Here is a 27,877-nt window from a genome sequence, read left to right on the forward strand (position 1 = left end):
GGGAAACAATGATGAGCTTGGACTAATTGCTGCTGCTGGAACTATTTCTCTTTTTCCTGTAGAGTTCTGCACATTCCCACTCCCTTACCCCCACCTCGAGCTCCCAGACCTTGACTTCCCAAACTTCCTTCAATACCCAACTCAAGTGTTTAGTCTGAGAAAGCAGGCTGATTTCTCCTGTTTCTACCATCTCTATACCCCAACCTCTCAAAGAAACTTTTACTGTGGCCCTTAGATGGTTTCGAAAGGGGACACTATTAATAGTTACACCAGACAGCAAGCACAAACCAGGATGTCCCCAGGATGTAAGGTCACCCTACACTTAGCATATGATATATAATGTATTTGTTTACCTATCTGTCCCACTTCTAGACCATCAGCTTCTAAATGGCAGGGACCACATCATATTTGTGATTTATTTTTGTTTCTCCAGAGATTAGAACAGGGCCATACACTCAATAGGTGTTCAGTAAATAAACAGAAAAGGGATATTGTAGTTTTATAGATAGATCTTATGAGTTTGAGTAGGATGACATAAATTCCAAAAGCCTGACTCCTCCTGGGGAAATCAAGTTTTGGAACCAGCACAGAATGGAACTTGGAGCAAGTAATGACCCCAGTAAGATAAAGCCCAACCTATACAGCCATTTCTTGAAATTGGAGAAGCAAATGCCTAGTTTTCTGAACATCACTCTACTGCAAGCTCCTAGACTTGATGTGAACAGCGATAAAGGAAGTAATTACTCAATAACTTGAACTTATTTTATTGTCTAGAAGTTCAAGTAATGAGGCTAACTGACATATCAATTTTCTTGTAATTCTGGGAAAGAATGGGCAATGTTTGAAAACAGATATCCCAACCAAGGTAAGCCACTTTGCTGCTATCCTCAGCTTCAGAGAGCAGAATGTCTGCAAATACATGACCAAGTAACCTAATGCAACGGATTTGTCTTGGAAACAACCGAAACCACAGAAAGAAACCCATCTGTTCCTTCCTCTCTTCTTGCCCTTCACTGAAGCTTTAGATCAATAGGCCATGAAAATCTAAAATGTAACTTCCTTGAAACACTCCACAATTGTGGTGTGGCCAAGCCAGGCACATCCCTTGCCTGTAATGGATGCTCCAGAGGGATCTGCAAGATGGGTCTCTTCGTTTGAAAAAATAATAAAATGTACGGGTTAGCAAACTCAAACAAGCAAACAACTAATCATTTCATAGCATTTCACAGCAGAGCTATTCTGGGAAAGCCTGGCATGGGGCAGGAGGTGGGGGCAGATGTAGTTGGGGCCTAAAGGAATTGGTATGGATCCTGTATACCTCATAAAGAGTTGATCTCAACTCAAGTACTCAAGTTGAACATGATCCTGTAGCGGGGGGACGGGGTAGGGGGGGGTGTCAAACACCAGAACCTCCCTAGGTAACATAAGGGAGTGACAAGGCCAGAGTGGCAGCTGTGTCATCTGGAGAACACTGCTGTGGCTAAGGGGCAGCGCTACGAAGTTCCTGGTGCCCAGCATTGCCATCTACCAGTCTTTCGAGAAAAACCCAAACCATGGGTTTTATAACCCATCTTCCGATCTTTAATGTTCTTACTAATTTAAATCATTTTGAACCTTGTGAAGGCCAACATGGTGCTGGACAAAAACAAAGCCATCTGTGTGTCCGGGTAGCCCCCGAGCCTGGATGGGCAGAGGGGAGTCATCAGGCTTTGAGCAAGTAAATAACATTTCCATTTAGATCATTTAGATCATTCTGGTAACAACCTGGGGGATGGTAGGGAAGTAGTGAAGACTGGGACCCAATTTCCCTACCCCAAACTACCTAGAGAAAGTGGACAGCCTCTCCCCTAGAGGGTAAAGAAGCAGAACTGAAATTCACATCCTTAGCTGTCACTGCACTTGTTCAGGAAGCATCAGACTTGTAAGCAGCTCAAGCATGATGTGAACACTTTGACAGTGGAAGGACCAGAAAACCACTGCTAAGGAAACCGAGTTTGTGCCAGCCAGTGAAATGAAAAAGCATCGGTTATGAAATGATGTGGAGGGAGTGGAGGAGGCAAGGCAGGAGGACCAGGATGGCACAAGGGAATTAGGGATGAAGTAGGCAGAGAGAAAACCAAAAGGTCAGGCAGGCAGACAAACCCGTCAACATATCTGTATTTTCTCACAATTTAGGAATCTGGTGAGCGAGAGACACATCCCATGCAACTAAGATTAGACGCCAGATTGATGATGTAACCAAAGTGGCTGGGCAGCTCTGAAGCACTTAGAAAAAGCACCGGCCTCGGTGAAACTGAAATGGCAAATAGCAGCTAGGCTGACATGCCTCAGTGGAACCTCCATAGACTGTCTCCCACTCCCCAGCCCTGCTTTTTGAGAGCTGTTTGCTGGATGAGGTTCCAGGACGTGGCAGGAAATTCCCCTGCACGTGGTTGCCCCACCAACCTGATCACTGAATGTTCTCACCTCACTCACCAAGCTAAACATCCTCAGGAGGTCTCTAAGATGTAATGGTTTAACAGTACCCTAGATCAATCTGATCCCTGTAATCCTTCTCTCCAGTAGCGGGGCAGGTTTTCTTATTCTCAGTTTGCAGATGACGTAACTGAAGCAGAAAAGGCAACCACCTGCCTGAAGTCATACAGCTAATTGGTGCCAGAAGTGAATCTAGAACACCAGTCTCCTGTCAGTACTCTTGGCGCTGTATCAGACTGGAAGAAAGCAGAATGTCTTCGCAGCCACGAGGTAGCTTGCCATTCCGTAATCTAGACACTCCTCTCGATATACTGTGGCTGCAGTCCCTGCTTCCTGCTTACCCGGCATGAAAGCCACAACTAAGAATACCTCACTCTGCCACAGAGAAGTGCCACTGCCAGCAGGAGGCCTGCTTTCCTGACCCACCTCGGTCTAACCAGGCAACAACATGCTGATGTCTGCACGAGGCAACATCACATGAAGCGGATAAGGGCATCTGACATATTCAAATACGTTAATGTTACAGTCTCAACCCTGCAAGATGAGATGTTCTTACCTAGAGGCTATAATCACCTGTAGAATTACAATCTTCACTCCACTACCCAAATACTCCCAAATCAGAATTCATACTACATATTTACACTGCACATTATATCATAAAGACATCCTCCTTTTTTTAATGTTTATTTAATTTTTTTTGAGAGAGAGAGAGAGAGAGAGAGAGAGACATAGCACCAGTGGGGCGGGGGCAGAGAGAGGGGGAGACACAGAATCTAAAGCAGGCTCCAGGCTCTGAGCCATCAGCACAGAGCCCAATGTGGGGCTTGAACTCACAAACCGTGAGATCATGACCTGAGCTGAAGTCAGATGCTTAACCGACTGAGCCACCCAGGTGCCCTAAGAGAACCTCCTAATTTTTTTTTAAAGAAAAGCCAGATTTATGTCTGGCTACTCTTAGTTAATACTCTTTCAGAGTTCTACAAAGATTAAAAGGGATCTAAACTGTATCCATTAAATACTTGGCCAAGCTCCCCCCCTAGGGCCTGCTCAGAGACCCTTGTCCAGGCTTTCTGCTGGTGAACAACTCTTGGCAGGTCCACCATATCACAAAAGTAAAGTCTGACTTTCCCAGAAAGTATGCTTTTCAACCTGGGTCAGGATCAGACCGACGGCAGAATTGCCACATGGCAGTTAAATAGTGTGTCAGCCTTCAGTGGGAGGTGGGGGGAAAAAAACAAATATATTTTATGGTGTTTACACTGAACTAGTATCATTTAAGAGCCAGTTCTATGAAGTTCTCTCTCATCCCTATCAGACAGCATGAATGTATGTTTATTGACTTTATGAGAAAGTTCACTTTAGCTCCGCCCTGGGAGGTAAGAGGGTTAGAGAAACAGTAGTTGAGTATGAAAGACAGAAGCAGAATTAGGTCTGTTCATTCCAAGTGAGGAAAATAACCCCAATATTATCCCTAATTCTTCCCACCAACTACCACAAACCCAAATTTGAAAAGAAGCCAAAAATGAACACAAAAGATCCAATTAAAGCAGTGAACTCTTTTTAAATTTAGAAATACCTTCCATTCTAGGAGATAAAAGTGGTTTTTCCTGCTAAACAGCATTATTGCAATTACAGAGTCGGTTAAACAGGTAGGCAATCTCGTAAAATTACTGTTATTGATTTAGCACTTTTTGTTTTCTTCTGTTGAATTTGTATTCCTTTCCGGCAGATTAGGCATGAAGAAAAGTGGACCCTCTGAGTCAGGCAGTGCTACATATTAAGCCTCAGACAAGAAAACCATCTGAAACCCTTTCTAAGTTGTTCATGAATTTAAGTTTCTAATAATGAACATTACCCCAAATTTGAGAGATCTACTTTACTTCATTTACCTAGGTTAGGCAGAGGGTGGAATCTAAGGCTTGAGTTAAAGAGACTGAAGGAATTTAGGAAGTCGAAAGAGAATAATATTCCTACTCCTGCAGCCATTTTATTCCCTCCCCTCTCTTCTACCCAACCTCTAAAATAAATCTCCCAGATAATACACCTGGAACACTAGAAGAACACTGATCACATGACCCGGCTTTTCTGAGATCATCCTGATATCAAATATTCTACCTGCTCTCCTTGTAAATACATGTCCCCATTTTCAATTTATGAAACATTGTCACTAAGAAGTTGAAAGGTAATAGAGAGGGAGGGCAACTGGAAAGGACAGCAGAGATTCATGGGGGTGGGGGTCAAGAAGGGAATATCCAAAATAACTGGGGTACCCACTCCATGTAAATCCTCACTCTGGGATGTGGGGTGGGGGGGTGGGGATTTCATGACAGTAACTCTTTGTGACTGATAATCTTCCTGTGTTTCTAAGGAAAGGAAGAAGCAAACTCCTTGACATGATATACCACCAACCTTCATCTTTTTTTTTTTTTTTTAGTTTATTTATTTATTTTGAGAGAGAGAGAGAGAGAGAGTGAGTGAGTGTGGAGGGGCAGAGAGAGAGGGAGACAGAGAATCCCAAGCAGGATCCATGCTGTCAGCGCAGAGCCGGACGTGGAGCTCAAACCCATGAACCGAGAGATCATGACCTGAGCCGAAACCAAGAGTCAGATGCTTAACCAACTGAGCCACCCAGGTGTCCCTGACCTTTACCTTTTTAAAGCAAAAATGTAACTGCCATATATGGGTTCTGAAACTGTATGTGTGTGAAAATTGAAGGAAAATATGTTCTTTTATATGTCCTGTTATACCACAAAATGGGGAGAAGGGAAACCTGTCCTTTTTGTGTATGTTAAAATTTTTTAAAACTCCAAATGTTAACACATCACTCATTTTCTTCACTAATAAACAAAAGCTAACCAAGTAGCTGAATAAATGGAAAGATGTTACAAAGTCTCAAGTTGGTTAAATTAAATATTTAAAGATGGCAACATTACCCAATTAATGCATAGGTCTAATGCAATTGCAATAAAAATTCTTAGGGTTTTTTTTTTCCTTGGGATTTGTCAATGTTTTCCAAAAATTTACTTAGAAACAAGTGAGCATATTTTAGATTCTTAAAAAACAAAATAAACAAACAAACAAAAAAAACAGAGTCAAACAGGGGATTGGGTCTACAAGGTATTAGGATACATTTATGCCAAAATAGGCATATCCTTGTTCTGTGAAACAGAATGGAAAGCCCAGAAAAAGAGACTACCAAATATGGGGATGTATTATGTGATAAAGAAGATATTATAATACAGTGGGGAAGGAAAGGATATTTAATTAGTGGTTGCAGAGTAAGTGGTTGGCAATGGGGAAAAAGATCAAGTTAAAACCTTACCGCAGAACATATACCAAGATGAATTCCAGATGGATTAGATGTCTAAATAATAAAAATCAAACCATGGGGAGAAAAAAAACCCAGAAGCAACAGAATCTGTCAAAGCTCTGTCGAAAGGATGACTGTCTAATCTTCCAAGTAATTAATGAAATCACACACAAAATAATGATTGCAGATTTGGCCACATAAGAGTAAAGCTTCTAAATGTTTGCCTTCAAATTAAAAAGCAAATGACAGGCTGGGGAAAATAATAGCAACCCAAAGCTAGTATTGTTATTACCTAAGACTCTCATGAAAATCATTAAGATCATCCAAACCTCAACAGAGAAACGAGCAATTATAACTGCTTGCTATGTGTCAGACACTATGCTAAGCACTCTTTACGTGAATTATCTCCTCTAATCCCTGCCCTCTGGCCCCATAGTATTGGAGGATATTATTATGAGGAAGGTATTAGTATGGCTTTTTTTAAAAACCAGGTCAAGTTGACTACATTTTCAACTTCTAGAGTAGGGACTCTGTATCTGAGCTTAGCAAGAAGGGTTTCAGAAGACTGTGATCTCCTTGAAATTACATGCAAAATTGTGTGTGCGTGTGTATGTTTGTATTTACACCCATCTCCCCCTGCCTCGTCCCCGTATCCAGTCAAGCTCCACTCCAGGAACAATGCTTTAGGCTGATTAAAGATTAATTTCTGAATCTGAAAGTAGAACCAAAAATTTTTCTTCCTCCAAAAGGTACAGGGAAGTTCTAAACCAAAAGGGCCCTTACACAGAGAACTCAGACCTGCCAGGGATTAACACAAGAGGCAAGCTTGGGTGACACACAGAAGGGTAGAGCCACGGGTACCAGTGGGCAGCCTGTGGGTCTGATCTAAGAGACACCCTCATTCCTGGGGAGCCAAGGCGCCACCAAAAAGGAGATTTTCCCAGGGACTTCCTACTGATACATATGAGTGTCCTCAAGGACACAAAAAATTGGGTCAGATATCAAAGGTGCACTTTATGTGGGAGATGCAAAAGAATCAGTTTTTTTTTTTTTAATTTTTTTTTTCAACATTTATTTATTTTTGGGACAGAGAGAGACAGAGCACGAACGGGGGAGGGGCAGAGAGAGAGGGAGACACAGAATCGGAAACAGGCTCCAGGCTCTGAGCCATCAGCCCAGAGCCTGACGCGGGGCTCGAACCCACAGACCGCGAGATCGTGACCTGGCTGAAGTCGGACGCTTAACCGACTGCGCCACCCAGGCGCCCCAAAGAATCAGTTTTAACATCCCTGTCTTTGGGGTGCTCTCCTTTTAGGATACTTCCTTTGGAGTGGCATCTTCTGAGAAACCATGTTGCTGGGGTACACTGGACTCTGGGAGTCCCCCCTTATCTGCCATGTGTCTTTTTGTAATTTCAGTTACCCGCGATCAACCATAGCCTGGAAGGGGATGAGTCTCCTTCTTACACATGGTCAGAAGATCAATAGCAGCCTAATGCTAGCTCTCAATGCCTACATCATTCACCTCGCTCTATCTCATCACATAGGCATTTTATCATCTCACATCGAAAAGAATGGTGACAGATGAACACAAGGGAAGGGAAGCAAAAATAATATAAAAACAGGGAGGGGGACAAAACATAAGAAACTCTTAAATATGGAGAACAGAGGGTTACTGGAGGGGTTGTAGGAGGGGGGATGGGCTAAATGTGTAAGGGGCATTAAGGAATCTACTCCTGAAATCATTTTTGCACTATATGCTAACTGGATGTAAATTTTTAAAAAGTCAGTAAAAAAAGAAAAGAACGGTGAGTGTAGTACAATGAGATATTTGAGAGAAAGACCACATTCACTTAACTTTATTACAGTATGATGTTATAATAGTTCTATTTTATGGTTATTGTTGTTAATCTCTTACTGTACCTAACTGATAAAACAAATCATAGGTATGTAGAGGAAAAAACACAGTGTATACAGGGTTTGGTACTATCTGTAGTTTAGGTACCCAATGTATCCCCCGTGAGTAAAACGGGCCTACTGTACTAGGTAGCAGACTCTTCCCATCTAGGAAAAATTCGGAACTGTGGCGGGGCTCAGTGGGGTATGGAGGCATGGGGCAGAATTCCAAGGCCCAGTTACGTGGAACAGTACGTAACAGCACGTAAGCTTCCCAGTTACGTGGAAGCTTAAGAATATGGGGAGCTCTGAACACAATGATAGGGCCCCTCTGGAGACCTTGGAGGGGGCCTACCCAAGTGGGGGGTCCTGAAGTTTAAGCTTCATTAGCTTCGTGGTAAATTCAACCCTACCCAGAGGGCAAAAGTGATCCTTGTGGCTCTGGAGTATCCAGCAAAACTTCAACCTGGTAAGTGAAAACATTGATAGACTGAGGGAAGGGGTCTCACTGACCTCCTCTGTCTTCTGAAAGGCAATGAAAAATTTTAACTGTTGGAAGCCTGATAAAACCGTTAAAAGTTCTCTCCTATACGAAGTGTGATACATATACCTCATGGTTCTATTGCTTCTGTACAAATACACACACACCACACATATATAACTTTAATTAAGGTGAAAAAGCAGGGGTGCCTGGGTGGCTCAGTCGGTTAAGCGTCCAACTGCAGCTCAGCTCATGATCTCACAGCTTGTGGGTTCGAGCCCCACGCCAGGCTCTATGCTGACAGCTCAGAGCCTAAAGCCTGCTTTGGATTCTGTGTCTCCCTCTCTCTCTCTGCCCCTAACCTGCTAATGCTCTCTCTCTCTCAAAAATGAATAAACATTAAAAAAAATTAAGATAAAAAAGAAAACATGTAATCCTTCTTCAGCATTGTGTGCGTTATGCACTCTTACCCTTTGAACTTCCACAACCACTGTAGCAGAGTCTAACTTCCCCCCACAGCCATTATTTCCTTGTTTCTTCTGGCAAAAGAATCCCCTGAGTTTCTATGGGCCACATGGCCACCCAGTAGAGGCCACATTTCCCTGCCTTTTCTGTAGCCAGGCATGGTCTTGTGACTTCGTTCTGGCCTGTGGGATGTGAACTAGGTGGCAGATACAACTTTGGGGCGATGTCTTTAAAAAGAAAAGTGCTTGCCCTTGCCCAATGTTGTGGTCTGGTGCTGAGCCAGCTTCTACTGTGTGGACCAGGACCACACTCGGGAGACGGTGGAACAAGACGGACAGAGCCACGCCAGGCTGACCTCTGGAGCACGGCGGCCTGCTGCCCTAGACTAACACACCTGAGGACTGTTACATAAGAGAGAAACAAAAGTCCATCTTTGGTTTGAGTCTCTTGGTGCTATAGCAGCCTCTCCTCCCCCTTCACAATACAACCTCTTTTGGGGCATCTTAGCATCTTAAACTCCCTCAGCTGGCTATATGGAAGAACCTGCCTTAAATTTCATTCCAGATCATTGTGAGAAGGACTACATTTTGGTTCTTTCAAAAATTCATCTTGGGGCATCTGGGTGGCTCAGTTGGTTAAGTGACCAACTTGGACTCAGGTCATGATCTCACAGTTCATGGTTTGAGCCCCGCATCAGCTTCTGTGCTGACGGCTCAGAGCTTGAAGCCTACTTCAGATTCTGTGTCTCCTTCTCTCTCTGCCCCTCCCCGCTTGTGCTCTGTGTCTCACTCTGTCTCTTAAAAATAAATGTAAAAAAAAAAAAAAAAAAAAAAAAAAAATTAAAGAAAATTCGTCTTATATCACAGTTGTATCTCTCTCTTTTCTTTTTTTTCACAGAGCCCAACACAGGGTTTGAATCCACAACCCTGATTCAAGATCTGAGCTGACATCAAGAGTCAGATGCTTAACCAACAGAGCCACCAAGTGCCCCCTCAGTGGTGTCTTTTTCTTACGGCCAGAAAATTCCCCAACTGTGAGACTCAAGCCTGCCATGTAGATGAGGTGGTCTAACTACTCTGAAAACAGGACTGAGCCCACCTTTCTCCTTACTGTAATGACTTGAGTTGTAATACTTCCCTTCTGGAAAATTAGGCAGCAGTTTCTTTTATTTTTTTTAACGTTTATTCATTTTTTGAGAGACAGCGAGTGAGCGGGGGGGGGGGGGGGGGGGAGGTGGAGTGGATAGAGAGAGGGGGAGAGAGAGAGAGAGAGAGACACACAGACACAGAATCCGAAGCAGGCTCCAGGCTCTGAGTGTCAGCACAGAGCCCGATGTGGGCCTCAAATTAGGAACCATGAGATCATGACCCAAGTGGAAGTTGAACATTTAACCAACTGAGCCACCCAGGCACCCCTGGCAGCAGTATCTTTAAAGATGACAGGTATAGACGAAAAAGCTGAAGAGACGACAAAGTCAATGCTTAGTTTCCTGCAAAGGCCAGATCTTCCAGGCAGAATGGATTTGGATATTGTACAAAGGATATAATCTTCTTTGAGGAGGTTTTCTTGAAGATAGTATGATTTTACAAATCCAGAAATACTATATAATAACTGAGTATTTTGCCAATTCAAAGGCTAAAATCATAATTGACCCAGGACCTGGTTGAGTGTAAAGCGTCCAAGTCTTGATTTTGGCTCAGGTCATGATCTCGAAGTTCATGGGATCGAACCCCACATCAGGCTCTGTGCTGGCATCGTGGCTCCTGCTTGGGATTCTCTCTCTCCTCTCTCAACCCCTTCCCTGCTTGCTCTCTCACTGTCTCTCAAATAAACATTTAAAAATTTTTCACAAAAATAATTGACCCACATTCTATAAATAATCATCGTTGTTCTTTGGCTTTAATACCAACTGGTGTTAATAATAATTGCTGGTACTCACCCATAAAATATTTTTTTAGAAACTATTTTCTTATGGACTCAGTTATCTTTCAGAACTACCATAAGCAAAGTTATCCTTAACTGCTCTTAGTACCTCATCATGTAAATACAGTAATACTGAATGGATATTCTATTTCCTTTCACCAAGGCATAGATAACCACTAAGTAAAATGTATTTGCTTTAAATTGTTTTCTGAACAAATGATAAGTCAGTGACTCCAAACCTAAGCATCCACCCTAGATCTCACAGAACCACAGGAATTTTTAGATGGAAAGGATCTTTCTTTGAGAAAGATCACTGAGCTGAATATCCTTGTTTTCAGATGATTAGATGAGTCCCTGAGACATTAAGGATTGCCCAAGGTGCAGTCAGGCACCAAAGTTTGTATGACTAGGACTCATAACCTTTTGGGTGAGAAGTATGAATTCTAGGCTTTTTCCTCAATCCTAAAGCATATGCACACTTCATATGTATAACAGAGATACAACTCCCTGCCCCCCAACATTCATCTTATTTTAAAAGGCAACTTGAACTATTTTATAAAGCATTTTAAATACCTTTATTAAGGGAAATAATCCATATGTTCATTCTTTCATTCAATGATTCCACAGATTTCACACATGACAAAACAGATCTAGTTCCTGTCCACACGGAGCTTGCACATTAGTGAGTTTAGGAAGCAAAAAAATAAATATGTAACTTACAAACGGTTGTGCATGCTGTATCAGAAAAGTGCAGGGACTATGACAAAGGCCAGGGGCGGTGGGGGGATTAGTGGTGATAAATCAGGGAGGTGACATCCTGAGGCCTGAGGGATGAATGTGGTTAAGTGTGGGGTAACAGCATCCTGGCAGAGGGCAGAGGAGCCTCTGCTTTGGAGCAAGTATGGCTAAAGCTAGGCCAGCCAGGGGCGGAATTGTCCAGGTTAGATGGGTGGAGTAGGAAGGGCATAGGTTGTCCAGGGGGCCCGCCGGATCGTGGTGCTTGAAAAGGTGCATTTTGGGGCGCCTGGGTGGCGCAGTCGGTTAAGCGTCCGACTTCAGCCAGGTCACGATCTCACGGTCTGTGAGTTCGAGCCCCGCGTCAGGCTCTGGGTTGATGGCTCAGAGCCTGGAGCCTGTTTCCAATTCTGTGTCTCCCTCTCTCTCTGCCCCTCCCCCGTTCATGCTCTGTCTCTCTCTGTCCCAAAAATAAATAAACGTTGAAAAAAAAATTAAAAAAAAAAAAAAAAAGAAAAGGTGCATTTTTGATGACACAAAAAAAGAACAAAGAAGGAAGGAAAACTCACCTACAGTTGTGCTTTTGATAAACAGCCACTGTTAAAATGCTGGTGAGCAATATACCATTTTTATCTTTTTCAAAGCACTTTAACATCTGCAATCAAACTATTTCTATTTTTCTACTTATTATCTGTCTTTCCCAACTAGACATGGCTCCATGAACACGAAGCACCTTGTCTGTCTTGTTCTGTCTGATATTTGATGACCAAATGAACAGACGAAAACTTCCAAATACTCCTGGTGAATATAAACAAGCATGTACTTAGAGGAGAATGGATAGGTATGTAGGTAGACAGACAGACACTTGTTACACAAATGGGATTTAAATACCATGCTGTCCTCTGCTAGAGGTGAGGACTTCATCCCTGCTTCTCCTGTTTCATCAGGATCTCTGCTCCCTGGGGGAGGGGGGATGGGGGGTGGGAGCCAGGATGTGCAACCAATGCCCTTCCTGACCCTGCAGAACCCAAGTGTTCTGCTCTCTCTTTGCTGCAGTGATAAGCCTCTCTGTGTCTACGACATTTATCTTGTTTCTCGTGGAGGGATATTTAGGGGTTCATTGTCCCTCATTATAAACGAAACTGTGATGAATAACCCTATGCACACATCTTTTCACACACATACAATGACTTCTTAGAGTTAAAACTCTAGAAATGGGATTGTAGTATCACAACACATTTTAATATCTTGATGCACATAGCAAAATTTGTTGTACCAATTTACCTTTAAAAAAAAATTTTAACATTTATTATTTTTGACAGAGAGAGACACAGAGCATGGGGGGGGGGGGGGTTGGGCAGTGAGGTGGGGAGAGAGAGAGAATCCAGAGCAGGCTCCAGGCTCTGAGCTGTCAGCACAGAGCCTGACCTGGGGCTAGAACTTGTGAACCTCAAGATCATGATCTGAGCCGAAGTCAGACACTTACCTGACTGAGCCACCCAGGCACCCCTAATCTACCTTTTTAAATGACAGTGTATGAGACAGCCTTTTCTCTAAATCTTAATCAACACTGAATTCAGTTAATCTACACTATGGTAAATAGGTGGAAATGACATGCCATTATTGGTTTTATTTGAACACATTTGATTGCTAAATGAAGTCTGAATGTATTTACTTATTTGAATGTATTTATTGAACCACTTGCCGACTTCCTTTCTTCCCACCTCCCTTCCTTTCCTTCTTTCTCTGGTAAACAGAGTGCTTAAGTCCTCTGCTTTAAACCAGTAGTTCTGGGGCACCTGGGTGGCTCAGTCTGTTGAGTGTCCAGCTTCGGCTCAGATCATGGTCTCAAAGCTCATGAGCTCAAGCCCTACGTCAGGCTCTGTGCTGACAGCTCAGAGCCTGGAGGCTGCTTCGGATTTCTGTGTCTCCCTCTCTCTCTCTCTGCCCTCCCCTACTTGCACTCTGCCTCTGTCTCTCAAAAATGAATAAATGTTAAAAAATTAAAAATTAAAAGTTAAATAAATAAACCAGTAGGCTGGTCTCTGCATCACCTCAGAATAAGAAATGAAATTCTCAAGCCCCACCCTGAACTTACAGAATTAGAAACTCTGGGGGTGGGCCCAGCGTCTGTGTGCCCTCCAGTGAGAAGCAGCCACACAGGAGACCCTCCTTCTCTACACAGGAAATGGGTCTCTAACCTCCAAACTAGAGACAAAAAGCTTTTTTTTTTTTTAAATATTTTTTAATGTTTATTTATTTTTGAAAGAGAGTAAGAGCAAGCAGAGGAGGGGCGGGTGGGGGGGGGGGGCAGAGGATCCGAAGCAGGCTGATGTGGGGCTCAAACTCACCGACCATGAGATTATGACATGAGCCGAATCAGATGCTTAACTGGCTGAGCCACCCAGGCATCCCGAGACATAAAGCTTTTTGATCAAAAACAAGTTCAATATTTCCTCCTCAAAATGGCATTTGTGGACTGAATTTCATTTACTATTTTCTCATATTCAAAATATTCTTAATTACCTCAACAAGACTCATGAGTCCATTGTATCACCAGCACCTAACTCACAATGGCCCAAGACAGCTGTAAGAAGTATTTCCTATTCTTGTCTGCCTGGCATCACTACCCCTTCTCTGAGCAAAACTCCACATTTTCTTTGAGAAGCCATCCCCTCCCACCCTCAGGGCCGGTGGTTTGGGTATCTGGCTCCAGATGTAGGAGTGGGAGAGTGAGTCAGGCCTGACTAAATACCACATTCCACAACCAGCCCCCCACACCACCACCCCCACACCTGGTTCTGCAAAGGGCACATGACCCAAGCACAACCACCTTATGTCTCCTGACAACCTCTCCAAACACTGTCACCACTACCTCTCCTATTTCCTGTATCAAACCTGTGCCCTCTGATAGGATTCCAAAGAAAATCCAGCATCCTAACGGAGGGAGACATGCTAAAAGCTGCCCACAGGAGCCACCTGTGGGAGAAATAGCCTCTACCATGGTAACTACAGTGTGTTCAGCAGGCATCCCAGGGCACAGGCTGGTATCAGCAGACAGTATATGCACAAATGTGACTCCACACCGGGATTAGCCAACATGATGGGCATTTTCATTAGTCACTGGCCTCTTGGTTCAATAATCCCTTTATTTAAGAAGCTCTGTAAGCCTCAAGTAATGACAGCTGGTAGACACATTTCCCAGGCTGGTGGGTGCCAGGAATGGATCTGTGGAGTTTGTGTGGTAACATTCTTCAGTCTCATTCCAGGGCTCCTGATACATCTGTTTGGTAAAAAGGGGCCTCAGATGTTCCCAGAATTCACTCTCCCTCGCCAACACCCCCAACGGCCAAATTTAAAGAAATTCCCTAATTCTTACTTATTGAAGTGTCCTTGTGCTAGAGTCTTTCTTTTCTCCCTTTGGTTTTTTATTTTTTCCCCCTCAAATAAGATATGCAGAATTGTTTTATCTCCAGCACCTACACTTCAATTAAATTCACTCATTCAAAAACTTCTATTGAGTGGCTCTCAGTACCCGCAAGGCAGGCCAAGGGAACTTGGCCTCTCTGAAATCGACACACAAAACAGGCACATTACAGACAGCATAATGCAAGGAACTGATTTGTTTCACACATCCCCAGCCTCTGCCTGATGAAAGTGGAGGAAAGCTCAAGTATGACCAAAAAAGGAAACAAAATGATTCAGCTTCCATAGAGGGTTTTCAAATGCGTGAAGGGAAAAAGTATGGGGGAGAGGAAGAAAAGAGGGAGGGAGGGAGGGAAACCCAAGAGCGGTGACGTTATCGACTGCAAAAGAGAAAAGTGAGCATGCTCCTCTCAAGATTATTCTCCTCCTGGAGAGCTATTTTCATGCTGATAAATAATGTAGCATCAAAAAAATCTCTCTGCTTTGTAAAGAACATGGGAAATCTAGGATTTGATACTGTCAGCTAGAGTATTCATACTCTATTCAAGACAGACAGCTCTGAATACAGCTCTTCAGCTCAGCAGAGGAAACCACAGTCATCTGACATCTCTATGTATGCAACTGTCACAGCTCTGTGAGAAAGGATGTGTGGGAAAATCAGGGCTGGCAACACAGTGCATGTTCATACACGTACACCCCCCCCATACACACAGCTCACACATAGGCGTGCACAGCACACACAGTCACAGAGACCCACATACACCCCCCCCATACCTCTACACAGTCACATGCACACCATACACACATATACAACAGAATCACACACACCTCACACACATGCGTGCACTACATGAGTCACACACATACACATAGCCCTACACACACACACACACACACACACACACACACACAGTCATACACACCCCTCAAACACTTCAGTCCCAACACAAGCCCCAGCCCCACTGACCGTTCGTACAGCAGTATGGAATCGATCAAACAAGACAGACAATTATCAGGGGTATAAAAACAACTTCTACTTAAAAGAAAAAGACCATAAAACTGGGAAAGTTCTGCCAAATGAGAAACACAAGGAGAAATTAAAACCGGTAAGCCTAGGGAAACAAAGACTGAGAAAAAGAAATGTTGGAAGAACCAGTCAAGTTAGAGTTTTGGTCTCTGAAGAACATTCCTCAAAAACTGGGCTAACCCACTCTCATTAAGGAAGAACTGGCATCCTGTTGGGTTGGGGAAACACCGGTGTCCCCCTTTCTCTGTGTGAATAAAACCTACTGTGGGGCGCCTGGGTGGCTCAGTCGGTTGGGCGTCCAACTTCAGCTCAGGTCATGATCTCACGGTTCGTGAGTTCAAGCCCCGCATCAGGCTCTGTGCTAATGGCTCAGAGCCTGGAGCCTGTTTCAGATTCTGTGTCTCCCTGTCTCTCTGACCCTCCCCCGTTCATGCTGTGTCTCTCTCTGTCTCAAAAATAAATAAACGTTAAAAAAAATTTTTTTAAACCTACTGTACAGATTTGCCAGCCATGTGCTACAGCAGCCACCAGAGGGCACCAGAAAGTTCTGTCACACATTCAATCAACAAATATTTTTTAAAGAGAATTTCTTCAAGATTCATGTTTCTATAAATACAAAAAGTTACCATGAGCCCCTTCTGCATCCAACACAGGTGTTTATTCTGGAACTCAACCTTTGCACACCAATAAACAACACACGAAGGAGGGAGAAGTCTTCCAACTTCTCAGAAGCCACAAAAAGTATGCTCTGAATCATGTGATTTGAAGTGAAGAGAAACAACACACCCATGAAAAGCTCCTTCCTAGCCAGCGGGAGACAGAAATATCCAAAAATTCAATTTCATTCCCCGTTGTTCCCTATTTTCATTTTTCCTACATGTACTGAATATCTGATGACTCTCTCTTTTATCCCACCCAACAAAGGAGTCCACAGAAGACACTGTCTCATCTCAGACCAACCTTGGTCAAGAACTAAGGAGATGGTGGCTGGCGCCCCCTGGTGGGAGGACTGGAGAACAGCGCCTCCTACCTGGCAAGAAGCAGGTAAAAGAGGCCCCACTCCACACCATCCTACCGCTATCTCTTTCCTCCCCACTATTGTCAGCTACTTTTGAAATTTGGGCACATCTCTTAGTTCTAATCTTATCCTCAAGGGAACCTTCCAACAAGCACTTCAGGTATCAACTGTTAAGGTGGCCCATATTCTTCAGAATTTGACTTGTGTTCCCAAATGTCATTACTAGGACTCATACTAGGAACCATGGCTTCACACATGGGGACCCAGTGGAGGCACAGGTTCGCCAAGGCACAGGAGGCAATGGGGGACGGGACTGTTCTCAAAGAAATGCTTAAAAGGTGATGTCTGGCAGGTAAAATGTCATTCATCTTCCCACCATTATTTCATGCCCAAGCCTTCCTGGTTTTGTTTTCTCAAACCCCTATTTAAGAACAATTTGGATGTAGCCATAGAAACATAACATTTTGCAGTTGTTAGGAAAGCAAGACTCACAGACAAAAATAATTCAGCAAAGAAACCCAGGAGAGGCATTCTATCTGCTCTGTGTAAATGTAATATAGTATATGGGTATTTATCTACAGAATGGGCTGGACAACGTTTCTCAAACATTTACTTTCCTGAAACCATGTTATCACTAGGGAAAAAGCCATAAAACTTATTTTCTAGCAGATAACAGAAGCCGCTGCTAGTTAATGAGTTGCCTACATGGCAGACCCACTCTGGAAATGACTGGTAATTTTGTTTCTTCTGCTTCAGCCAGGTTCATTAGGCTTGAATCCCAGTGCTACCATTTACTACTAGCTCTGTGGCCTTAGTTTCTTAACTTTTCCCAGGCCTCAGTTTATTTGTCTGTAAAATTTGGATAATAATATACCTCATGGGGTTTAGGAAAGGATTAAATGAGATAATTTTCAGTGGCTTCAGGATCTCTGATCCTTCTAACTTTAATGTATTGTATATATGTGTATTTTCATTTGGAAAAAGCCTACAAACATTTGATCATATAATCAAGGGATCTGTGATCCAAAGGAGTTTTAAGAGCTGCTGTTCTCAAGCAGAGCATCTTTATAAGATTCCTGGGGCTCCTGTCCTTATCAGTGACATATCATGCTGTCAGGCTTCTGTGGGGGCATGCAGTATGAGACAAGTGTATGGGTTATATTAGAAACAGAACTGGCCTGCTTTCAGAAAATAGCTAGGACTCTAAAGTTTCTATGTAATACTCCTAAATTTAAACAAGCCAAATATAATTTCTTTTGCCTACAACTGTTATTAATAGCATTTGTAGCAGACATACCATAAGATTGGTCAAGCCAAAACTGTACTATGTACAGGCAAAAAAGAAATTTATATCCACAGTATCCTTAACAGTGATAATATGAAAATGAAGAAGTGTCGACATGAGGAATTCTCTTACTTTCCAAAGTTACCAAGTCTCTACAGGTAGAAGAGCAGGCGGATAAAGGACTAGTAGAGAATAGTGGTTAATCATTTTCAATTCCTTATAGAAATCTACAAGGGCTTTATATCATATCACCATGAAAAGGAAAGTCTAGATGGTCCACAGAAAGTGTATGTGTTACAAAACATGCAGATGACCTGAGAGTATTTGAAGGCACCACTGTTTCCATACAGGAAGATAAACTGTTTAAAATGAAACCTTCAAGTGGACCCTAGATTGACCTATGTCAGTGTAAAATCTGTGAGGAAAGCTCTAGTATGGATGTTCTTTTTCTTTTTAACATTTATTTATTTTTGAGACAGAGAGAGACAGAGCATGAACGGGAGAGGGTCAGAGAGACAGGGAGACACAGAATCTGAAACAGGCTCCAGGCTCTGAGCTGTCAGCACAGAGCCCGGCGCGGGGCTCAAACTCACGGACCGTGAGATCATGACCTGAGCCGAAGTCGGACGCCCAACCGACTGAGCCACCCAGGCGCCCCTGGGTGTTCTTTTTTTCCCCAAGCTCCACACATTCCCCTCCATTCCCGAAATCATCTCCACCTGTTTGACTCTTCAGCAAATGTCCTGCCCTCAAATACTCAGATTTTAAACATCTAAAATAAGAATGGAAAGACCTTTTCACCATTTTTCCTTCTTCCCAGCTGCTGCAGCCATGAACATCAAGCTGTGGGGTTTCAGTGGGAGCAAGATGTACCCCAGACACGGGAGGCACCACAGCAAGACTGAGGGGAAGGTTTTCCAATTTGTTCATGCAAAATGTGAGTCGGCACTCGTTTCCACAGCAGATAAACTGGACTCTCCTCTACAAGCACAAAAAGGGACACCTGAAAGACACTCAAAAGAAAAGAACTCACAGCTCAGTCAAATTTCAGAAGGCCATCACTGGTGCATCTCTTGCTGATATAATGGCCAGGAGGATCAGAAACCTGAAATTAGGAAGGCTCAATGAGAACAAACCATAGGGGCTGCCAAGGAAGCAAAAAAGGCTAAACAAGCACATAAAAAGGCAGCAATGGCTGCTGCTAAGCCTCCCACGAAGGCAGCACCTCAGTAAAAGACTGAAACCCATGAAGCTTTCTGCACCTTTAGTTGGTGGAAAATACAAAGTTGGCAGATCAGATTTTTAAATAAACATCTATTCAAAAAATGAAAAGAGAAAAAGCATCAAGTGTTAAATAGAAGGAAAGAGAGGTTATACTCTAATACTCAATATTTTATTTATTTATTTGGCTAGTGTGGAGCCCAATGCAGGGCTTGAACTCACAACCCTGAGATCAACACATGAGCTGAAGTCAAGAGTCAGATACCTAACTGCTTCAGCCATCCAGACACCCCTAATACTCAATTTTTAAAATGCTATTACAATCTGCAGGAAAAGAAAGGATTAATGCAGGTCTTCCTCAATTTACAATGCAGTTATATCTTGATAAAGCCATTATAAATTGAAAATATCATAAGTTGAAAATGCATTTAGGGGCACCTGGGTGGCTCAGTTGGTTAAGCTCCTGATTTTAGCTTAAGTCATGGTCTCACAGTTCGTAGGATCAAGCCCAAGTCAAGGGCAGAGCCTACTTGGGATTCTCTCTATCCCTCTATCTCTGCCCCTCCTGCTCTCTCTCTCTTTCAAAATAAACATTAAAAAAATGAAGAAAATTCATTTTATATGTCTAGCATACCAAACACCATAGTTTAACCTAGTCTACCTCAAACGTGCAAAGAACACTTACACTAGCCTACAGTTGGGCAAAATCCTCTAACACAAAGTCCATTTTATAATAAAGCATTGAATGTCTCAAATGGCTCAGCTGGTTAAGTGTCCAACTCTTGATCTCGGCTCAGGTCTTGATCTCAGGGTCATGAGTTCAAGCCCCACACTGGCCTCTGCACTATGGAGCTACTTAAAGAAGGAAGGAAGGAAGGAAGGAAAGAAGAAAGATTACTAAATGTAATGTGGTATTCTGGATGGAATTCTGTAACAGAAAAAGGATAGCAGATAAAAGCTAAGGAAATCTGAATAAAGTATGGACTTTAGTTAATATATCAGCAACAGTTTCATTAACTATAACAAATGTACCATACAAATATGAGATGGTGATAGAGGAGATTGTGTGTGGCATCTACAGGAATTCTCAGTAAGTCAGCTGAATTTTTCTGTAAGCCTAAAACTGTTCTAAAATAAAAAGTTAATTTAAAAAATACCTCTCCAACAAAACAAAAAAAACCAAAAATGGTGGAAAAGGGTTGCTAGATTTGTGTGACACAATTTTGTCACTCATTAGCTATGAGACCTTGGGCATGTTGTTTAATCTCTCTGTACCCTTTTCCTCTGTATAAAATAGGAACTGAAAATTATACCTGCCTAATAGGGTTATTTTGAGAATCATTTAAATAAACGCATGTGAGACATTAACATTTTCCTAGCACATAGCAAGCACTCAATAGATGTTAGCTGGCCTCATCATATAAAGAATCCTCACAAATAAATATGAAAAATTAATATCTCATTACAAAATTGACAAATAGAAATTTAAAAAATTACAGCTGGTTAGTAACATATAAGGGAAAAGTTCACTCTCATTGATAAGGACAAAAGAAATAAATAAATCAAAATTATATATTTTTTCTTACCAAACTGGCAAAGATTCAAACTGACAGTGCCCAGAACTGGAAAGGATGCTATAAGCATCTAGAAAGGACACTATACTGCTGGGGGGGAGTGCAGTCAGTACTAGTTTTTTTGTTTGTTTGTTTGTTTGTTTATTTCTTTATTTTTGAGGGGGGGGGCACGAACAGGGGAGGGATGGAGAGAGACAGACAGACAGAATCCCAAGCAGGCTCTGTGCTGTCAGCACAGAACCTGGCACAAGGCTTGATCCCACAAACTGTGAAATCATGACTTGAGCTGAAATCAATAGTCTGACGCTTAACCAACTGAGCCACCCAGGCGCCCCTAATTGGTACTACTTTTGGGGGAATAATTTGACAATATGTGGTAATATATAACAAAACATTTAGAATGTTCACATTCTTTGATCCTGTGATTAAACTTCTAGGAATGTTTCCTAAGTTATTAACCAGAGATGTACAAAGAATTATAAGGATATTTATTAACTGTGTTATTTACATGAGCAAGAACAGTTACCAACCTAAATGTTAACCATTTAGGAAAGAATTGAATAAACTATAATACATGTAGATACTATACCATGTCAGTATAATGACAGAGAAATGTTAATAACATTAAGTCAAAAAAATCAGAATGTAAAACACAGTATAACCCCACTTTTGAAAAATATATTTACTGGAGAAAAAGAGACAGTAATAAAATATACCAAGATATTAACAGTCATCTCTGGGTAATGAGATTATGAGTGATTTATTTTCTTTACAATTTTGTGTTTTCTAAATTTTCAGATTTTTAAAAATATACTTTATGATTATAAAAGAATATATGCTTCTAATAGAAAATCAGGAAAAAGGAAACATTTGTATATGCTACTGAATAGCTAATAAACAAAAATGAAGACAGGGTAAGGGGTTGAAAAAGGAAACTCTAGTCCCCTGAATGTGCTGATGGGGTGGGCGGTGAAGTGCTGGGGAGAATCATAGGAAGTTGTGGTTTCCTGGAACCCCCCACCATTTGGTTGAGCCCCTCTGCAAGAATCCTTCTCCCCAGTCTCATCCAGGGCTGCCATGGTGGTTTGGCCAACCCCTCAGCTGAAAACTTCCATCTATGGCTCCTGAAATTAAGTCCAAACTCCCACATAAGCCACAAAGACCCCACACCCAGACTTTATCCACTTCTCCAGATTCACCATTTCCCGACGCCACCAGCCCATTCCACATACACCTTACCCCCAAATCCTCACCACTCCCCAGACACGGCAGGCTCCCCACACCACCAGGCCATGCTGCACACAGGCTTTCCTTGCACCTGGACTGCCCTTCCCTGACCCCCTCACCTAGCAACTCATTCATCCTTCAAGACTCCTTCCAGGGTCAGTTTCTTCTCTGCAAACAGGTGGGTTCCCTGATGCTCATCTCTCAGGACGTCTGACCCTCACAGTGATTCAACTTTCCTGCCTGTCTCTCAGGGGCTCCTGTCCACATCTAGGTCCTCTTTGGCTACACGGTGCCTGAGTGTCTGGCTTGGAGCAGGTTCTCAGCAGACGTCATGGGGTGAAAAGTCTGGCTGGAGATGTTGGGAAGGCAGGGAAGGAGAATTTCTGGGACAGCATACTGACACTGGAAGGCAGTCTAGCATTCTCTCAGGCAAGGCTGGCTGCCACAAGCCAAGAAGAAAAAGCCACAGAGAAAGAGAGAGATATTAAAACATACACACACACGTACACACATGTACACACACACATGTACACACACGCACACTATCTCAAGAAACCCCAAGCAGCTAAGACAATCTTGAAAAGGAAAAAAAGTTGAAGGACCATACTTCCTGTTTCAAACTTACTACAAAGTTACAATCATCTAAACGGTGTGTCACCAGAGTAAGAATAGCCATATGAAAGCCCAGAAATAAAACCTCACATACATGGTCAACTGATTTTCAACAAGGGTACCAAAACCATTCAACCAGGAAAGGATACTCTTTTCAACAAATGGTGCCAGAAAAACTGGACCCACATTCACTCAAAAGAAGGAAGGAGTCCTTACCTTACACTAGATGTAAAACTTACTCTCAAAATGGATACAAGACCTAAACTTAAGAGCTAAACTATAAAACTCTTAGAATAAGACATAGAACAAAATCCTCATGATGCTGGATTTGGTAATGATTTCTTGGATGCAACACCAAAAGCACATGCAATACAAGAAAGAGTAGTTAAGTTGGACTTCATTAAAATTAAGAACTTTTGTGCATCAAAGGATACTATCAACACAGTAAAAAGGCAACCCACATAATAGGAGAAAATGTTTGAAATGACATATATCCAAAGAACGCCTGTAACTCAATAACAAGAAAACAAACAACTGGGGCACTTGGGTGGCTCAGTCAGTTAAGCGTCTGACTTTGGCTCAGGTCGTGATCTCACAGTTCACGAGTTTGGGCCCCACATCTGGCTCTGTGCTGATAGCTCAGAGCCTGGACCCTGCTTCAGATTCTGTGTCTCACTCTTTCTCTGGCCCTCCCCGGCTCATGCTCTGTTTCTCTGTCTCTCTCTCTCTCTCTCAAAAATAAAAATAAAACATAAAAAAAAAAAAAAGGGAAAACAAACCTAATCCAAAACTGGACAAAGGACTTGAATAGACATTTCTCCAAAGAAGAGATACAAGTGGTCCATAAGCACATGAAAAGATGATCAATATCACTAATCACTAGGGAAATGCACAGCAAAACAAAATGAGATGCCACTTTACACTCATTAGGCTAGATATGAATTAAAAAAAAAAAAGAAGCAAAAGAAAGTGTTGGGAGGATATGGAGAAACTGGAACCCTCATGCATTGCTGGTGGGAATGTAAATGGTGACATACTGGGGAAAACCATTTGATGGTTCCTCAACAAGTTAAACATAGAGGTACCGTGGGGCTGATCAATTCTGTTCCTGGCATATACCCAAGAGAAATGAAAGGAGAGACTCAAACAGGTACCTGCACACTAACCTGCAGAGCAGAATTATTCACAACAGTCAAAAGGTGGAAGTGACCCAAGTGCCCATCAACAGACAAGTGCATAAATAGTATGTGGAGTATACTTATCATGGAATATTATTCAGCCATAAAAAGGAATGAAATTCTGCCCCGCGATACAACAGGGATGAACCTTGAGGGCATTATGCTAAGTAAGCCAGACACCAAAGGACAAAGGACAAATATTGTACGTTGCCAGTTACAGAAGGGACCTAGACTAGGCAGACAGAGACAGAACGCAGAATAAAGGTTATCAGGGGCAGGGGAGGGGAGGTTGAGGAGTTACTGCTTAATGGGTGCAGAGTTTCTGTCTGGGATGATGAAAAAGTCCTGGAAGTGGATAGTTGTGGTGGTTATACAACATTGGGAAAGTACTTAATGCCACTGAGTTGTATGCTTATAAATGACTCAAATGGTGAATTTTATGTTACGTATATTTTACCACAATTTAAAAAATGCAAACAAAACAACAACAACAAACCACCAAAAAACAAAACACACAGCCCACAGTAGCCAGAGTGAGCTTTCTCAGAAGATGGGTCTCCATGTTCCATGGCCATTTGGGATGCAAGCAGTTCATTTCCTTGACCTTGGGTTAACAAATTCATGCACCCTGTGGCCCACTCTGCCTAGGAGCCAACTCAGACCTTAGAAAATCTGTTGCAAGCTCAGGACACCAGCAACTGAGCCTTCCCTGTTTTCCTTTTCTCTTCTTGATTTTTAATTTTTTTAATTTATTTTTTATTATTTTTTATTTTTTTAGAGAGCAAGAGAGAGCATGCACCAAGCAGGGGAGAGGGAGAGAGAGAATCCCAAGCAGGCTCCATGTTCAGTGTGAGCCCAACGCAGTGCTCAATCTTATGACAGTGAGATCAAGACCTGAGCTGAAATAGAGTCAGCTGCTCAGCTGACTGAGCCACCCAGGGTGCCCCTCGTCTTGATTTTTAACACTGAAACATGTACCAGCTTGGAGAAGCCACACTGAATGGAAAAGAGGGAAGAAACTGCGGAACAAAACTACACCTGAACCCCCTCGGAGTTTCAGTCCTTAACAGACCAACTATCTTCCCTTTTAATGACTTTCAGAGAGAGATTTTTCTTCCCTTATTAACTGTTTACTATTTGAACTGCCCCCATGGTCTAGAAGTTGTGATAGCTAAGCTCAACATACACATACAAATAATCCCCTTGTCATGCAATTCAAACCATTTCCTTTTGTGCTGGCTGCACTGGAGATGGAGCCATTCAAACATGGGCACTTAAAAATTTTCTATAGCAATCGGGAACCTAAGTGTTTTTAAGGACAATATAAATCGCACTGGGTTTCAGAAACATAATTCTCAAAGTTCACTTATTTTGAGTTATATTTTCCTGTGTCTAAAACTTCAAAGCCAGTGCTTCCCTTTTCATGTCAGGGGCATCTGTCCCAAAGTGACTTGCCCATCAAGGGGCACTTCAGTTTAATTGTTGCTGATTTCGCAGGTCACCAGAACCTTGTAGAAACCGCATCTGATTCACATGATCAGAAAGGTGCATGGGAAAAACACTCAAAACCTCAAACTCGTCCTGACTTTGCCAATGTCCTATTCCATTACGATATATTCCAAATGCAAACAAAGACTGGTCTAGAAATTTAATAAAAATTGACAGCAGGTTCATATCTTGCATTCCAGGCAGACAAGCTCAACGAGCAGTAAATGAATTAGTTACACACCATATTCCCTAATGAATAAGAGGCTTTGTTTATGTCATTGTTCAAATCTCTCCACAAATTACTTGTTCTTAGAAAACCCACCCTAGCCACATTTAAAAAAAAAAATCACCTAAGGAATCACTGATTTCAAATACTTCTCCAAAGTACCATATCCCCAAACACACGTCCATCCTCTTGATAGTGCATCTTTCTGGAAAATGGAAATTAACTGAGGAAAAAATTAACTTGAAAAAGTTATTGCCTTGTTGAATTAGGACACAAGTCAATCTTCCCTTCAGAAAAGATGCTGCTTTTTTCAAAAATATACATCCCAGGGGCGCCTGGGTGGCGCAGTCGGTTAAGCGTCCGACTTCAGCCAGGTCACGATCTCGCTGTCCGTGAGTTTGAGCCCCGCGTCAGGCTCTGGGCTGATGGCTCAGAGCCTGGAGCCTGTTTCCGATTCTGTGTCTCCCTCGCTCTCTGCCCCTCCCCTGTTCATGCTCTGTCTCTCTCTGTCCCAAAAATAAATAAACGTTGAAAAAAAAAATAAAAAAAAAAATATATACATCCCAAAGAAAATAGCATAGCATCTGGTTTATAGCTATATGTAAATGTACTCATAATAACTTAGGTATCGAGTCCTCAGTAAGTACCAGGCCCTGCACTAATAACAGACACCACTTCAAAAAGTAGTTACGAGGGGCGCCTCGGTGGCTCCATCAGTTAAGCGTCCAACTCTTGATTTCAGGTCAGGTCATGATCTCAACGTTGCAGGACGAAGCCTGGCACTGGGTTCCACACTGGGTGTCCAACCTTCTTGATATTCTCTTTACCTCTCTCTCTCTCTGCCCCTCCCCCGCGCTCGCTCTCTCTCAAAAAAAAGGTAGCTATGATTACTGCCATTTTAAAGATGTAAAAATTTTACTCAGCTGAAGAAATTAACTGTTTCCAAAGCTTCCTGAACTAAGTAAGCGATCTAGCTGGAATTCTAACCTGAGTCTGCCTCAGTCCACAGCTTCTGTTCCTAATCACCATAATGTGCAGCCTCCCTGAATAAATGAAGTGACATTTCCCCTACCATTTACCAAAGCAGCAGTTTTCTTTCTTTGGGTCTGGGGAAGGGAAACAGCTACAATTTTCAATAATAATCAGTATTGGGGAGGCTAGGTAGCTCAGCCAGTTTAGCGTCTGACTCTTGGTTTCCACTTAGGTCATGATCTCTTGGCTTCGTGGGTTGAGGCTTGAGATTCTCTCTCTCCCCCAGTCTGCTTCTCCCCCACTCACACTGTGTGTCTCTTTCAAAATAAATAAGCTTTAAACAAAATGTTCTTTAATGTTTTATTTATTTTTGAGAGAGTGCAAGCAGGGGAGGGGCAGAGAGAGAGAGAGAGAGAGAGACAGAGGATCTGAAGCAGGCTCTGTGCTGATAGCAGCAAGCCTGATGTGGAGCTTGAACTCCCGAACCAGGAGATCATGACCCGAGCCAAAGTCAGACACTCAACTGACTGAGCCACCCAAGTGCCCCCCCCAAATGTTCTTAATCATTAAAAATAATAATGAGTATTATCTTGGGGCTCCTGCATGGCTCAGTCAGTTAAGCGTCCGATTCTTAATTTCAGCTCAGATCATGATTTCACAGTTGTGGGATCAAGCCCTGAGTGGGGCTGCACACTGAGGATTGAGCCTGGTTGGGATTCTCTCTCTCCCTCTCTCTCTCTGCTCCTCCCCCACTCACACACTCTCTCAAAATAAATAAACATTAAAAATAATGACTATTATCTTAAAATCAGACATTTCTTTTCATGTACATCCATACTTCCTTATATTTCAGAATACAGCTGTCACGAAAGATTTATCTGGCTAATTTTAGCACTAGGTTAAATTATTCCAAAATATAAATTGTGAACATCCTGAAACATAATTTCTTCCTCAAAAGGCAGATGCCAGCAGTAATGCTTTCCTTGTGAGCTTTTCAAGTATTTATTTACTTATTTAAAAAAGGAACAATAGATTTTGAAAATGCAACTGAAAAGGCTTGAGTAGGAGAACTTCCTTGAGGTCAGTGTTATCCACGACAGCCATATGTCCGGCAGGAAATCTGCAGCCGAGTGACATTAACAATGAATCCCCCATTTTCTCAGACCCTGGAGACACTTGTGGCTTGTACATCTAAATAAGGCAGGGCTTGGACAAAGCATACTTTTAGCTTTTCATATTACAGGCATGGAATCTCATATTTCTAATCTTTGACCTGGTGCATGCCAAGTCGTTTGTAGGCTGACTTCTTAAACAGAATCTACACACTCTGATGAGACCA

The 27,877-nt window shown here is 42.4% G+C and overlaps 1 protein-coding gene and 1 pseudogene across 6 annotated transcripts in view; one reads left to right on the plus strand and one right to left on the minus strand.

Annotated features, from left to right (window-relative positions):
- The window catches only part of TACC1 (transforming acidic coiled-coil containing protein 1), a 121,469-nt gene that overhangs the window by 60,177 nt on the left and 33,415 nt on the right, over positions 1 to 27,877 (minus strand). The window lies entirely within an intron of this gene.
- On the plus strand, positions 18,872 to 19,346 carry LOC125163736 (60S ribosomal protein L24-like; annotated as a pseudogene).

The sequence above is a fragment of the Prionailurus viverrinus genome, chromosome B1 (genome assembly GCF_022837055.1).
Source record: "Prionailurus viverrinus isolate Anna chromosome B1, UM_Priviv_1.0, whole genome shotgun sequence".
Taxonomy (NCBI): domain Eukaryota; kingdom Metazoa; phylum Chordata; class Mammalia; order Carnivora; family Felidae; genus Prionailurus; species Prionailurus viverrinus.